Source organism: Battus philenor, unplaced genomic scaffold, assembly GCF_028537555.1.
Source record: "Battus philenor isolate CCGP_79_NKW_IND1 unplaced genomic scaffold, ilBatPhil1.0.hap1 SCAF_20, whole genome shotgun sequence".
Lineage (NCBI taxonomy): Eukaryota > Metazoa > Arthropoda > Insecta > Lepidoptera > Papilionidae > Battus > Battus philenor.
In genome coordinates, this window is record NW_027181683.1 from 9,096,542 (window position 1) to 9,110,413 (window position 13,872).

General features: G+C 31.2%; 1 protein-coding gene across 1 annotated transcript in view; it reads right to left on the reverse strand.

Moving 5' to 3' along the window:
• The window catches only part of LOC137922634 (homeotic protein distal-less-like), a 111,172-nt gene that overhangs the window by 68,135 nt on the left and 29,165 nt on the right, over positions 1-13,872 (reverse strand). The window lies entirely within an intron of this gene.

Genomic DNA, 13,872 nt, shown 5'->3' on the forward strand with positions numbered 1-13,872 from the left:
TAATCTAATAAAAGGCAGTAATGACTTTCTTTGTGGTTATTTCATAATTTTTACTTATTTACTTTCTTAGCACAATGATACCATAGCGGCAGAGGACAGAGACTTGCTATCGTAGTTCGCGGGTACGATTCCTCGGAAACAACAGTAATTCACACTTTGTGCATCAATTATATAGGATTGCCACTGCTCACAAACAAGTTTTCAGATGATGAACAGCAGCGTTCTCTGCGTACCATACTGCGATCGCCAGCCCACCTGCCAAGTGTAGCGATTATGGTATTTTCTCCCATATCGTTGGGGAAGACCTATGCCTTGCAGTAGGTGTATAAGTTGAAACGACGACGACGATTTTCTTGAACAAATTATTTGTAATTTACAAGAAAAGTAATAAATTGCATAGTGTTAGATTTAATTATAGGAAATCCCCACAGACGCAGTTTCGTGTTCATCATTGCCCACATTCATACATTGATTCAAGCGTGCCTATTCTCTATACAGACAGGTACCGATAGCAGAATAAATAAATATTTACTTTGCACCGTAACCCGTTAATCTAAATTCTTTACAAAAGTTTAAACGTAAATTTCAAGTCATAGTATACACTAAAACAATAGACGGAATATCAGTGTATATATATCTTATATTTACCCCTGTGAGCCAATAACAAAAGTTTTTAATATCCCACAACACACTACCGACCACAGACTACACAACACTAATTCCAGAATATATAATATTCGAGTAAGACATTTATGAAGAATTTTGAAATAATTTAAAGGACAGGATGCGTAACTACTTTTCTTAAATTATTTCCTTTTTTTTATAATGTGTAACTGCACTGTCGTATGCACTATATTGAAAGACAAACATTTTCTTGAATTAATTTGACGTAGATTTTCCGTTTCTTTTTTAGCATTATTTAAAGATCCCTTTGATATTATTTTTCAGTTTCATTCAATTTTTAATATTTAGATGTAATCTAAAGACAAAATTATAATACCGGACTATGTTATACGAAATTAATGTAAGCGTTTTTACGTTTTGCTATTGGAGTGCCTATTTAAAATAAATAAATGTCTATTAAAATCCGACAGAAAGTCAATATATTATAGTAACAAGAACATCATTAAATCATCATCATCATATTCTGCCGATAGGAGCCCACGGGAAGGCATAGGCTTCCCCCAAAAAGTCGCCTCGATGATCAGTTTTACGCTGCCCGCATGTAGCGTCTTCCCGCGATATATGAATGAATTATGTTGTCAAAATAGAACATGATGATTTTAAAATTAAAATTCAGTAAATATTAAGTCAGTGATATGATATAAATCAATTTAACATAAGAATATAAAAAAAATTCAATATAACCGATTCGTCAGCACCGATGTTTGCTGACCCTACGTGTCCAGTTCGTAATGAAATGCATCTAGGGCCAAGTTAAAATTTACAAGACGGAGTGTGACGCAGGGAAATGATAAAACCATTTTAATATTATAATTGTACGTACCTATATGCCAACTGTAGCATTAATATAAAAAGACGCCACTTTTAAATACATTCACGAATATGAAATAACGGTTTATCAGCAAGCCATTTTCAATTCATCATATTCACTAATTATGTGTACATCTCGTGTAGTTAATTAAGTAGTTTTTTATATCATACCAGTTATAATGATAAAAAAACAGCTTGCAAAACTAAATGTAATTTATTCATTAGATGTTAGTATATGTAGCAACGTAATAGGTGAAGATTGTAAGATGTTAGGATACCTGATTTTATAAGTCGGCTCCTTTTGATTTCTCTGCTGGAAGCGCTGAGATAAGAACAGTCGCAATATATCAACATTTACTTTCACAAATTGAAACGGGTATTAAATGTAAACACCTTGATACAGTTTATGTAGAAATAATTATAATAAAATTTTTAAAAATAATTAATTCCATTTTTATATCATTCTCATAATACAATCGACGTATCATTACTTAATTGTTTTAAAAAAGAAACAAGTACATAAACGTAATTTTGTTAATTTAAACATTTATAATCATTGGGCGGTATAATATCACCATATTTAGTACGTTTTTTTATAAATTATTATTATCATTGTACTTGTAAGACATCTATAGCAGAATATAAATCCCATATAGATTTATTAATGCAAGAACTTAAAAAGTGATGAAAGTGAAATTTAATTTCATTAAATGATTTCAAAGCTATAATATCTATAAAAAAGATCGTTAAATATGTTACTACGTGCTCAATACGAGACTACTTCCACATATTCGACATGTTTTTATAACGTGTTTTCTTAAAACACAAGGATAGAATGCGGAGAATATTTGCGAGGAAAATAGTAAAAACAATATATTTATTTTTCTTTACAAACGTCATTGTAAATTTATACTTGTCTCCTTTACTGTTTATACATCTTTACTTATTTGACGATAATAAATACTGTTACTAAAGTCTCGTGTTATGCGAAATATCTTTTTTTTTTCTGACTAATTTTAAAACTTTATTATTAAAGTAATATCATGACTCTGATACACGTTTTACTTTTTTTTCTATTGGATAGGCGACCGACTAATTACCATTGACATTAAGAAGTATATCGAGGCTGTTAGTTAATAAAAAATAAAAAAAATATTTTAAAATAGGAATAAGTCATCAGTCACGTTCTAAATAAAACCACTTCAAGTCTTACAAATAAAGTAGAATACGGCACATCTTTACGGTCGGAATCAAGGCAACCTCGGGCATAACAGTAAACGACTGACGATGTTTTGACTCGTAAGCAGCGATATGGAACAGTTTTTGTGCTGCCCCAACATTTCCGGCCATCGTATCCATGCGAACACGACACGATGCCTAACTAAAACTTTTTCAAACATGACGCAAAAATTTAAATTTCGATAACGAATTCCATTTTTAAAACCAGCCATACCGTTTTATAAATGTAATTTATATAAACTACTTTGTCGTTATTCTCATTCTTACATGTTTTAATAATTTAGGAAACATTGTTGTTAGAATATACAGTACAATAATATTTTTACTGACATTGATAATGCTGTTTCCTTATTATATACCGGTTGTCCTTTCTCGTATGCTGCTATTGCTGGTCCGTTATCTCCTCTCCAGAATCTTCTTCGTCAGTGCTATTTTAGCTTGCCTATCCCTTGTGCTACGTTGGTTATATTCGTTCGTCTACAGACGGATGGTCCGAAGTGAAAGACCACGTTTCACTGTCATAAGTATAGTTATTGTATCATTATCATTTTAGCTATCAGACGTCCACTGGACATTGGCCTCAGAGACTTCCAATAGGGCCGGTTGGAGGCGGCTTGTGGACATTGCATTGCGCTTGCTGAAACGTGGTCCACTCCAGAATCTTCAAGCCCCAGGGGCCGTGTGTTCTGCGCGCTATGTGGACTACCCTTACTGTATGCTCCTTCTATTCTTAATTAACAAATTATCATCACAACTTCAGACAATGTTCAGCTTCATTGGATCGATATCAAAGCTAACACTGAGAAGGTGGTGAAGGAGGAAAGACTTCTCTCATTTTTTATAATAATGTGTTAAAAAATTCCCTCATTATACAGGTTTGTATGTTAAAACATAAAATTTAACTGATACAATGAATTTTAAATACGAGTGTACGGGAAATTAATTTAAATTAACGTTAGGTTACTGACGTCAATTGGTGTGATTAGTTGTTAAATCCTGATAAAAATCAAAATTATAATTAATCTTCATAATTTTATATAATTATTAAACGGTATTTTTTAAACATTAAGTTAAATGTAACAAAAAATCTGTCTCATTATAAATGGAATTAAAACTCGCATTGATTCACTTTCTTCCGATGTTATAAAAAAAACGCATGAAATATTTAATTCATATTGATACGCATCTATAATTCATTTACTTTATTTTTCTCTCTTCTGCGTAAGAAGCAACATTGTTGAATTTTTAAACTTGAAGTACTGCCGTATTTTACCTGGTTTAATAGCCGCAGTAAAGCTATATTAATAATTCAATACGGGTTCAGCACGCCTAATTTACTTCTAAATAAAGTATGGTTCTATATTTGTCATTTTATAACAAAATTAACTTAGTTTTCTTATAAATTTAGACTCTGAATACGCATTACCAATTTTTCTCAAAGAATACATTTGTTCCGTAATTCAAGGCCAAGTCAAAATAAAAACTGTCAAAAAACAGTCAGGAAATTTTTTGACACAGTTAAATTTAGCTTTAGTAATTTTAAGTAAAAAACGTTTAAAAAAAACCTTTATTGTAGTAACAGAAAGAACGTCATAGGATGTATAAATGTAAAATCCTTTATGGAATGAAAATAATTTTGAATTTTTTATCTATTTTCTATAATTGGCCACTACTAGACCTGTCACACAATTTCGGTTAACGTTTATTTACGACACACCTGTAATAATTTAAATATAATTGTTTAAATGTAAAATTTGTTAATGGATATTCTTATTTATTTTTTAAATTTCATATACATACATACGTCTTAAAAAAGCACGTGAAGAAATTATCTGAACAAATCTCTTTTCGAGATTTGAGAAAATATTCTGTGCTAACTTTTTTACTGTATTCAAAAGGATAAAGACTTTAAAAGTAAACACATAAGGTACAGAATGAGTTGTCCGACCTCCCTATACTGCTTTTTGACCGCGACGTTATCGTTGAAACGCATTGGGTGTATTTCCAATAAAAATTAAAATGTATAATTCAGTGTGCTATTTAAAATGTGCATTTTTCGTAAAGATATTTCTTTTTATGGCGTATATTGCGATGACAATATACCGTGTGCCAGTTTCCAATAAAGTATTTTATAAAGAACACATCTTATTTCTTGCTCACGCACAAAGTTTTTTTATAAATATAAGATTTTTATTTATTATAACTCATTTTATTTACTTTTATTAATATCTAGATTTGATCAGTTATTATAAACATCACGTGATACGGCAAAAGCACCAAATTTACTAGGTGTAGTTACAAAATGATCTCTCTTATAATTCTAAATCACCATAATAGAGTAATCGTAAAACGCAGCAGTATTTTTTGTAACCACTTTCGTAAATAATAAATAAAAAAAACTCCAATGAAAAAATGATGTTATTGTTTTTATAATCTGTAAATAAAATATTACATTCTGACATGACAAGTTTCATCTATAATGAATTAAGAAGAATCTTTTAATGTAAAAGTTTCTTTTATCAAATATGTGATGCCTTCAAAACTTATTTTTTCCTGTCGTAAATATGCAGCAAACAATAAACCTTTATTTTTGTATATATTTGTACAAGAATACCTTGAAATAGGTGTCTATTGGCTAAATAGACGACGGGATATCTTTAATACGCGTAGTTAGTATATAACAAGAATATATAATTATTGCTAATATTGTTGGTTGTTGACATGCATTTTAAATAAACAATTTAAATACAATTGACAGTTTTATAACTCGAAACAGTTCTCCACAGCCAATCATAGTAAGAAATTATAAGAAGGATGGGATAGAAAAAGACAGATCACTATGTAATAGCTATACAGGATTATCACTGTTGCTGTAAAAGCTTTGAAGCAGTATATGTCTTAGTCAATGAATGATTGTCTTATCACAGCAAAATTTTTTATAGTTTTTACACCTATTTTCAATATGAAATAGTCACTCTGAAATATTTTATATTAATATATATTTATATTCTACTAAGTTATATTTGCGTTATTTACTTTTCAAATCATTAATTTTTAGACAAAGTGTACTATATATTATTTGATAGGAAATTTGCTATATAGTTACGTCATTAAAGTTTTCAAATCTATAACCGATCACTCTGTATTATATACTTAAAATAAATATCAATTTCATGGAATAAGCATAAAAATGTTTGTATTTTTCTAAATAACGGTTATTTTGCATGTAAAGAGGTTCTATAAAGCGTGAACGAGTAAGATAAGTCGTAAACAGCAAGTACGAAACTGCATGGCTGTGTTTTCCCTTGGCACAGCGGTGCGGCCAGTTTTTATAAGCTTTTCTGCCTACTAATTCATGCAGCGAGACGGTTGTGGTGACTATGAAGCGGTCCCCGGCCACGGATATCCGGCCGTAGGGTTGCATACAATCATTTTATTTTAAGTACGAAACTAACAATATTTCTTTTGTCATTTGTAAATGCTCTTTGCCCGTTGGAATTCATAGCTTTACCGAACTTGAAGTGACAGAGCATTAAAAATGCTTAGCTTAGACCTCTTTAAAGTAATTAAACTTCATTGAATTAGAATCATATCTATCTTTCCTTTTGTTGATGAGCGCTTGTGGACGCAAAGTCGCCTATATCAAGATTACGAATTATGAACTTTTACAAGCATCGACTAATAATGTTAAATGATTTTGGAGCGATCTTCAGTAGAATAAAAAAGATTTTAATCAAATGAGTTAGGTTTTTTTTTTTCAAATCGCTTATTTTCACCTTTTTATTTTACTCCCAATATAATGAATTGCGTTTCTCTGTTTTATATCTATTCCGTTCTGTGTATCGCCTACTTAAGTAATGGCTTATAGTTGTGGGCTAGTCTTAAATAATAAGTAATAATTATGAACAATAATAAAGTTTAGTGCTTTTTCGAAAGCCACGGCTCTGGCCGACACATTATTTCAAAGAATATGGTTATCATAAAAGCCTGTTTGGATGTGCTTTGAAAGAAAGGAAAAAATCGATATAAGGAAAAAAGGGATTTTAATTTTTTATTTTATAAATTACTGCATCACATATAAATCATATGAACACATGTATTATCATAGAATGTTTAAAATTTTTAAAGGGATTAAAATTTAGTCTTAAAATTTAAGTTTAATGGTCGTTAAAACAATAGATACAATTTAGAAATTTATAGATAACTCCCACATCTTATCTTTCCTATAAGAGGTTCTATAAAAATTTTAGTTACGTCATATAAAAATAACTATAGTGAGAATTTAGCTTCAAAGCTTGGAGCTTTGGCATAAAGTTGCCAGTTTATCAGTGTTCCCATTTTATAGCGCAAACAATCAAGATATGGAAAAACCTACTGGCGCCGAGGTTTCCTGCTAACTATAACTTGGGAGCCTTCAAATTAAGAGTGAATAGGGTTCTTCTAGGCAAGAACATAGCGTCGTAGACCTCGTCGTTACTTAACATCAGGCGAGACAGAGATCAAATTCTTTGTCTATGGTCGATAAGAAATTCCCGCCGAAGTTTTTTTTTTAAAAAAGACTTCTTTAATACTTTGATATTACATGACCAATTTAAAATTCAATTCAATTTTAATTCAATTATGAATTAATTATTTTAGTAACAAAACATATTGTAATGTTTATAATAGTTCTGTTAACAATTTAAGTTAAATAAAACTAATTCGATATGTAAAATTTTATTCGACAGATTGGAAATGCACATCCCTTTAAAAACCGGGTGGCAGATTAAAATGACATAGTCACAAAGTGAACCAGTAAAGTCTAGATTGCATTCAAGAACCTAAATGGACAGACGCGCTGTCAGATTTAAGTAAACACAAATAGTTGACATACTTACGCATTGCGGTGCAATAAGAATCTTTATACAACAGAATAAGAATCATTTTGCGAAGTTATAACTTTGCGCAGACAATTAAAAAAACTAAGGCCAAGACGTTCGTGATGTCAAACATTAATATTTATACACGAAATGTTACAAAGAAATTAAAGATAAAATTGTATTCATCTTACTTGCACTATAACAATTGATATAGCGGTCTTTATATATAAAATGGTTTTATTATTGGTATATAATAAAGATAAGCTTATTATATCTTTCTCTAGAATTTATAAAATTATTAACTCTTTTGTAGGTAGCTGTACGGTATTACAATTCATTTTTAAGTCATGTCTCAGAATTATCATTAATTGAATTCGCTGAAATAGTAGTTTGTAGTTCCCCCGGGAGTTCTAGAGCTTCGCTACTTTAATATAGGTATTAGGCTAGATGCCCTCTACGCCCTGCCACCTCAGATCCGTGGAATCTACAAAAACCTTTAACAAGTTCATCAAACAATGCTAAAGTCATTTTATAGTGGGAAAGATATTTCAAACGATTATAAAGCTTGATAACGTATTGCTCTTTACAGGGCAATACCTTCACTTCTATAATTAAGTCTATTTAAGGACATCGTATAAGTGACCACAATAAAAACTGTCTAAGTTTGTCGTGGGCTTTTCAGATCAGACCGCGTTTCGAACCCTCGTAGCTTTAACTTGAACGATGCGATTACAGGACATCTCAAACGGATTTCTTGTTTTGTTGTGTGAATAACGATATGAATAAATTGAATGGATGTTATAAAATAAAGTCCAACTCGCCGAATCTTCTATTGTAAAGTGGCAGATAGACGTCCTGGATTAAGTCTTTGAAAAACATTGGTTCCGGACCGCTTCTATCCTGTTTCATTAAAAACTTTTGGGGGAGTATTTTATAGGGATATAGGGAGTAGCAGACCTGGAGCGATGATAATGATGACTAGGATCATAAGATCAAGTTACACGAGCATCTTTTGTTTACTTATACTTTTAAAAAACATATCTCAAATGAAAGTATCGTACTAGACGAAAGATGCGGAAACTTTTTTATTAGTCATCATGGTCACCCTAATGCCTCTATCCCAAGATTACCATACAATAGACAACACCGAGCGTCCTTGGCTCGTTATCTATCTATCTCGCACCTTCTTATTTTGTGATGGCTCGTCGAGTATTTATAATCGGTTTTATTATGGTAATACTTGTATTATACACAATCTGTTTGAAAGCAGAAGTATAAAAGAGAGACTTCTTAATGTAAAAACTGTTAATTATATACGTTATAATTATTACGTGTGTAATTTAGTTTAATTTTTTTATTTTATTGTATCTAGTATACAATGAAATAAGAAAAACTAAACTGAACTAACTAAAGGAAACTATAATATACACAAATATATTATAACTTCATTATAATTTTAGCTTTCTTTCAAAGAGTTTTATGTAGTATCTGATCTTATTTGTTTATTCACGTAAAAGAAAATACAATGATTCATCGTTATCACTCAGTTTAGTTACAATGCTTGACAAAAGAGGCGTACATCTAAAGGTTTATTTCAAGTGATTAATGTGAATACGGCTTTCTAATTTACTTTAGTGTCATTGGTAGTGACCATTATTACTATTTTTAACGCAAACACAATACAGTTTGAAATAATACATTTGTAACCTACAATTTTCTTTAAGATTGTATAAAAACAGTCATTGCTAGTATCGAGAGAGTTCATAAATCTTTTAGCACTAACCAGAGACGCCTACCGCAGCCTATTTACTTAATAAATGATATGATAAACCTCAGCTCTATATTTATCTGTGATTAAAATCAAACTCTATGTCGTCGGTGTAGTGTAATCTCGCTACCGTATTTATCAGCGAGTTTCATCGACGTACAAAAATCAGGTCGGACCGGCGTCGAACCCTGGACCCGACGGCTCAGAGTTATGGCGTTTATTAACTACGGGATATAGGTAATCTCTCGGCGATCGCGAGATTTGCTCTGTTTGGTACCTGTCAGTTTGTATAAGATACTGAGTCATCTCTCTGCATGTTTACGGAGGTGTTAAAGCGACTTCAAGATGTTAATTTAGAAAACGTAAGACTTTCGAATGACGTAATGTTTTATATACAAAATTTATATACTTATATATTTTGCTTTTAACTTAATAATTAATTATTAACTGGCATCACTTGGGGTCTTTTGGGATTTAGGAAATACAGTTGTTTTTCGATGAATAAATTTACGCTATTTATAATGAGCACATACGGTAAAGTATGTTTGAAAAAATATATAATGAAATTGAGCACCTTTCAAAGCATTTTTCAAATTAAAATACGTGGCTATAAAGGAATCGAAAAGCGTCCTGATATAAGGAAAGATCAAGCAGCCGAGTATTTTATAACTATCACAAATTCCATTAATACGGTAGTTAGATCATTCCCAAATTGTAGTCAATTAAATAATTCTTTACGATTTGCTTTGGTTCATAAACATAATAAATTAATTGCGTGATTAAAGGCATTACAGACGGGTTAACATAAAAACGTACATTGTTGCCAATTTTCCTTACGTATTTGTGAGCAGGTGACGTTACATACAAGCTTGGATAGGTTATTGGCTTCCGTGAAACGATCTACTATTGGGCATCGTATTCCTATACTAATAGTTAACTTGTCTGAGGTAAGATAATATAAAGCGTTTAGTTATTGAGGACCGCTTTAAAGATGTTTTCAAAAAGATATTTCTAGAAAATTCTACCATACAAGAAGAAACAAATGAGTTCTATAATAGATACATTCTGTCGTATAGAAGTAAACACATTAAAACTTTTATGCGTTTTTTTCGCCAAGCTATAAATAAAATAACTTCCATTTATTTGTTATTGTATATAGTTCTCAAACAGTACGTATAATAAATAAGTACGCATCGGTCATCAACCTTAATGAAAAGGTATGCAATAAACAAAAACAAACCGATAAATTTACAACTGCACGATGTAAATTATGTAAACAATTACATGACACATACAAATTAATACACATTTTCATTCATCGATTTTAACAAGATTCGAAAACCTGCTTGAATTAATTAAAAAACAGTTTAAATAATATAGCTGTATAACATCTCCATAAACGGATTACTTGTTTTATGAACTTGTAAGTAAAAACATTTTAAATATTAGTAAAAACAAACAGTTGACAATTTACAACAGCGTTTACAGTAATAAAGCAAACGTCTAATACGTTCAGCCGCAGGAATTTTAGCAGTTGGATATATGCCTCCGCGATGGATTTTCTATAGGAAATGTTGGAAATAACCTGTATCCAGCGTCTTCTGATATGATTAACAAATATTTTCAGGAAGCAGGCACATCCTAGTACCAAGAATCCGAAATATAAGTGTCAACCATGTATATATATATATATATATATATATATATATATATGTGTGTGTGTGTATATACATATATATATATATATATTGGATAGTTTTGACATATTGAATTACAAAAAAGTAAATATACATGTTTTTATTGAGATATTAAACTTAAGGTTTCGTCGTCGTAGTTTCAACCCATAGACGCCCACTTCAAGTCATAGTCCTCTCCGAAAAATAGGGGATACACTATAATCATCACGCTTGGCAGGGGGGTTGGCGATCGCAGTGTAGTTTTATTGTACGAAGAGGACGCTGCTGTCTACCCTCTGGTAACTTGTTTGACACTCCGTAGCAATCCTATATAATTATTACATAAAGTAACGTAAAATTGTATCCCGGGAATCAAATCAGACTCTTGCGGTCGTAATTTTCAGTACTTTACCCCCTGTGCTGAATTTCAGATATATGTAAATAACTTTCCTAGTTTCCGTCCACCAATTAATTCCATTTTAAACCTAAATATACTAAATAAGAAATTCAGATTATTTGTTGCGTGTTTTAATTAAAGATTTAAGGAAATGTCTTTAAAGGTAGATACAAGATGAATGTATTCATTTACATACAACCTACTAGATTTAGGTACAACCTGATTGAATAACGCTTGCGTTGCGTTATTATACTGATTATCTAATCGCTAGTAGACAGGAACTTTTGTGTAATACTTCTTATTTTATATCGAATAGAATTACGCAGTTATATTATCTGGAATAAAATTCGTATAGTTGTAGTTGCGGTATTTATTTTTTGCAAATGTAAGATGGTGTAAAACTTTATAAGAAAGGACCTGATATAAGTTTTAAGAGTATATTCATATATCATATAACCAACTGAAGTATCCTATGTAAAAAAATTACATTGAATTCGGTCGAAATGCAAATTCCCCTAGATTCGTCCAGATAAAAGACATCTGTCCATATAATTAAACAATTACTGAACTTCACTGCACGTTTATGAGCAAATGAAAGAGACAGATGATTGTAATTTAGAGAAAAAATTAGGACGTTTTAACATTTAACTAATTTTTTAAAAATTTACGAATAATGCATTGCTCTTTCTATAGTTATTTTTATTATCGTCTTTATGGTTGACGAAAATGCCTTCCTGATATATTATTGCTGAGTTTTTCGACTTGTATTGTTCAAGAATTGCCGATTGCATCTTTAGCTGATTAAAAAGTAAATCAATCTGAGAATAAACATACCATATAAACGCCTCCTTACCTCGATGGAACCATTTAATAAAATTAGTTATACATTTACTGGTAGTAATTCTGTTCAGCAAGTTTAAAATAGATCTTTACTACAATATAAATCTATACGATAAAAATCAATAATTTATTTATCCGTCAATGTCGGAAATGTCTTCAGGATAGAAGATATGTTATAAAATGATAATAATTTAATGTGGTAATTAAAAAGAGAAAGCAAAACTTAGCTAATACGAGCGTAGTTTAATAAGGTTCACTGTTGCGTTGGTTAAGTTTAATTCTCAACCACTGTTCCAGAACTCGATAGAAACTTTACGCTTAAAGTTGTCTTTAAGTCGAGGGGAAACTTTATTTTAATTAGACCTCTTGTTGAGTACTAGTAATTAAAAACGACAACTGAAGATAAACTTTATAACGAAATTAAACTTTAATGATTTTCATTGTAGTACATATATTAGCAATATAATTTCATCGCCTTAAGACGAAGGCCTTTTATCAATGTATTTTAATAGTGATTCCTTACAGTAGTGTAATGTGGTTTCTCACATCAGAACTGATTGGTAAGCTCGCGGTGCCTCAACAATCCATGTAGAGAGCTATGCCGGAGATTTTCGGGAATGAGCAACGGAAGAATCTGACATAGTTGCCTGGGGATTGGTATAAGTGACAGCGGATATGCTACATAATTCGAAAAACTGACCACTTGGGAGTTAGGGTTTTCCAATAGAGACCTAGGACTGCAAGCGTAGCGAAGAACGTTCACGATAACGTGGAAAGACGATCTTGTTGGTCGTCATAGGACGATGGATGCAGTCCACTGCCGTCCAGTTCTTTTGGAAATCTATGGGAGAGGCCTTGGTCGGCTGTGAACGCTCTGAAGCTGTAATAGTGATGAAGGTAATGATGTAACTAAAATGTACAATAAATATAGCAATTTTTTTATTTTACAAAGTGATCGGAATCGCCTATTTGGTAGCTACGACTAAGTTTTAACTGTCTGAATCTTTTTTACAATTGTGAAAATAGTACTATCTTTACTTACCCACCATTTTATGTTGATTGACGATCGACAGTGCTTGCCGATTTGAATAAAGAATATTTTTATTTTGATTTTTGCATAAAAATACTCCTCTCTAATATAAAAAAGATTCTATAAAAGTGAGTTTGTTGCGTTATATTCTCAGATTAGAGCGCGTTTGGAACCCTCTTAGCTCTTTGATTTAATTCCAGTTTAATTCAAATCTTTTTAGGTATGTGAATATCGGGCCAGAATAATTAAAGACATCAGTTAAATAAATACATTGCATGAGTTCGTTTTGGTCCTACACTTCCTCCGGTATCGTATCAACTCTATATTAGATATAAAGTTCCTAGTATAGTATTTCACAGTTCACGTAATTGTTTAATCTTTTTTATTCTAATACATGTATAATAATACTTAAGTATATAAAACCGGAAATAATTACTAGCTCTTTATTATCACATGTATTTCACCTGCACCGTCGATAAGTTGTACATTTAGCTGATGTGAGTATTCAGTGGAAGCTAGTACCCGGATAGTGGCATGTACTAGATATAAAATAGAAGTATGACGGCGCC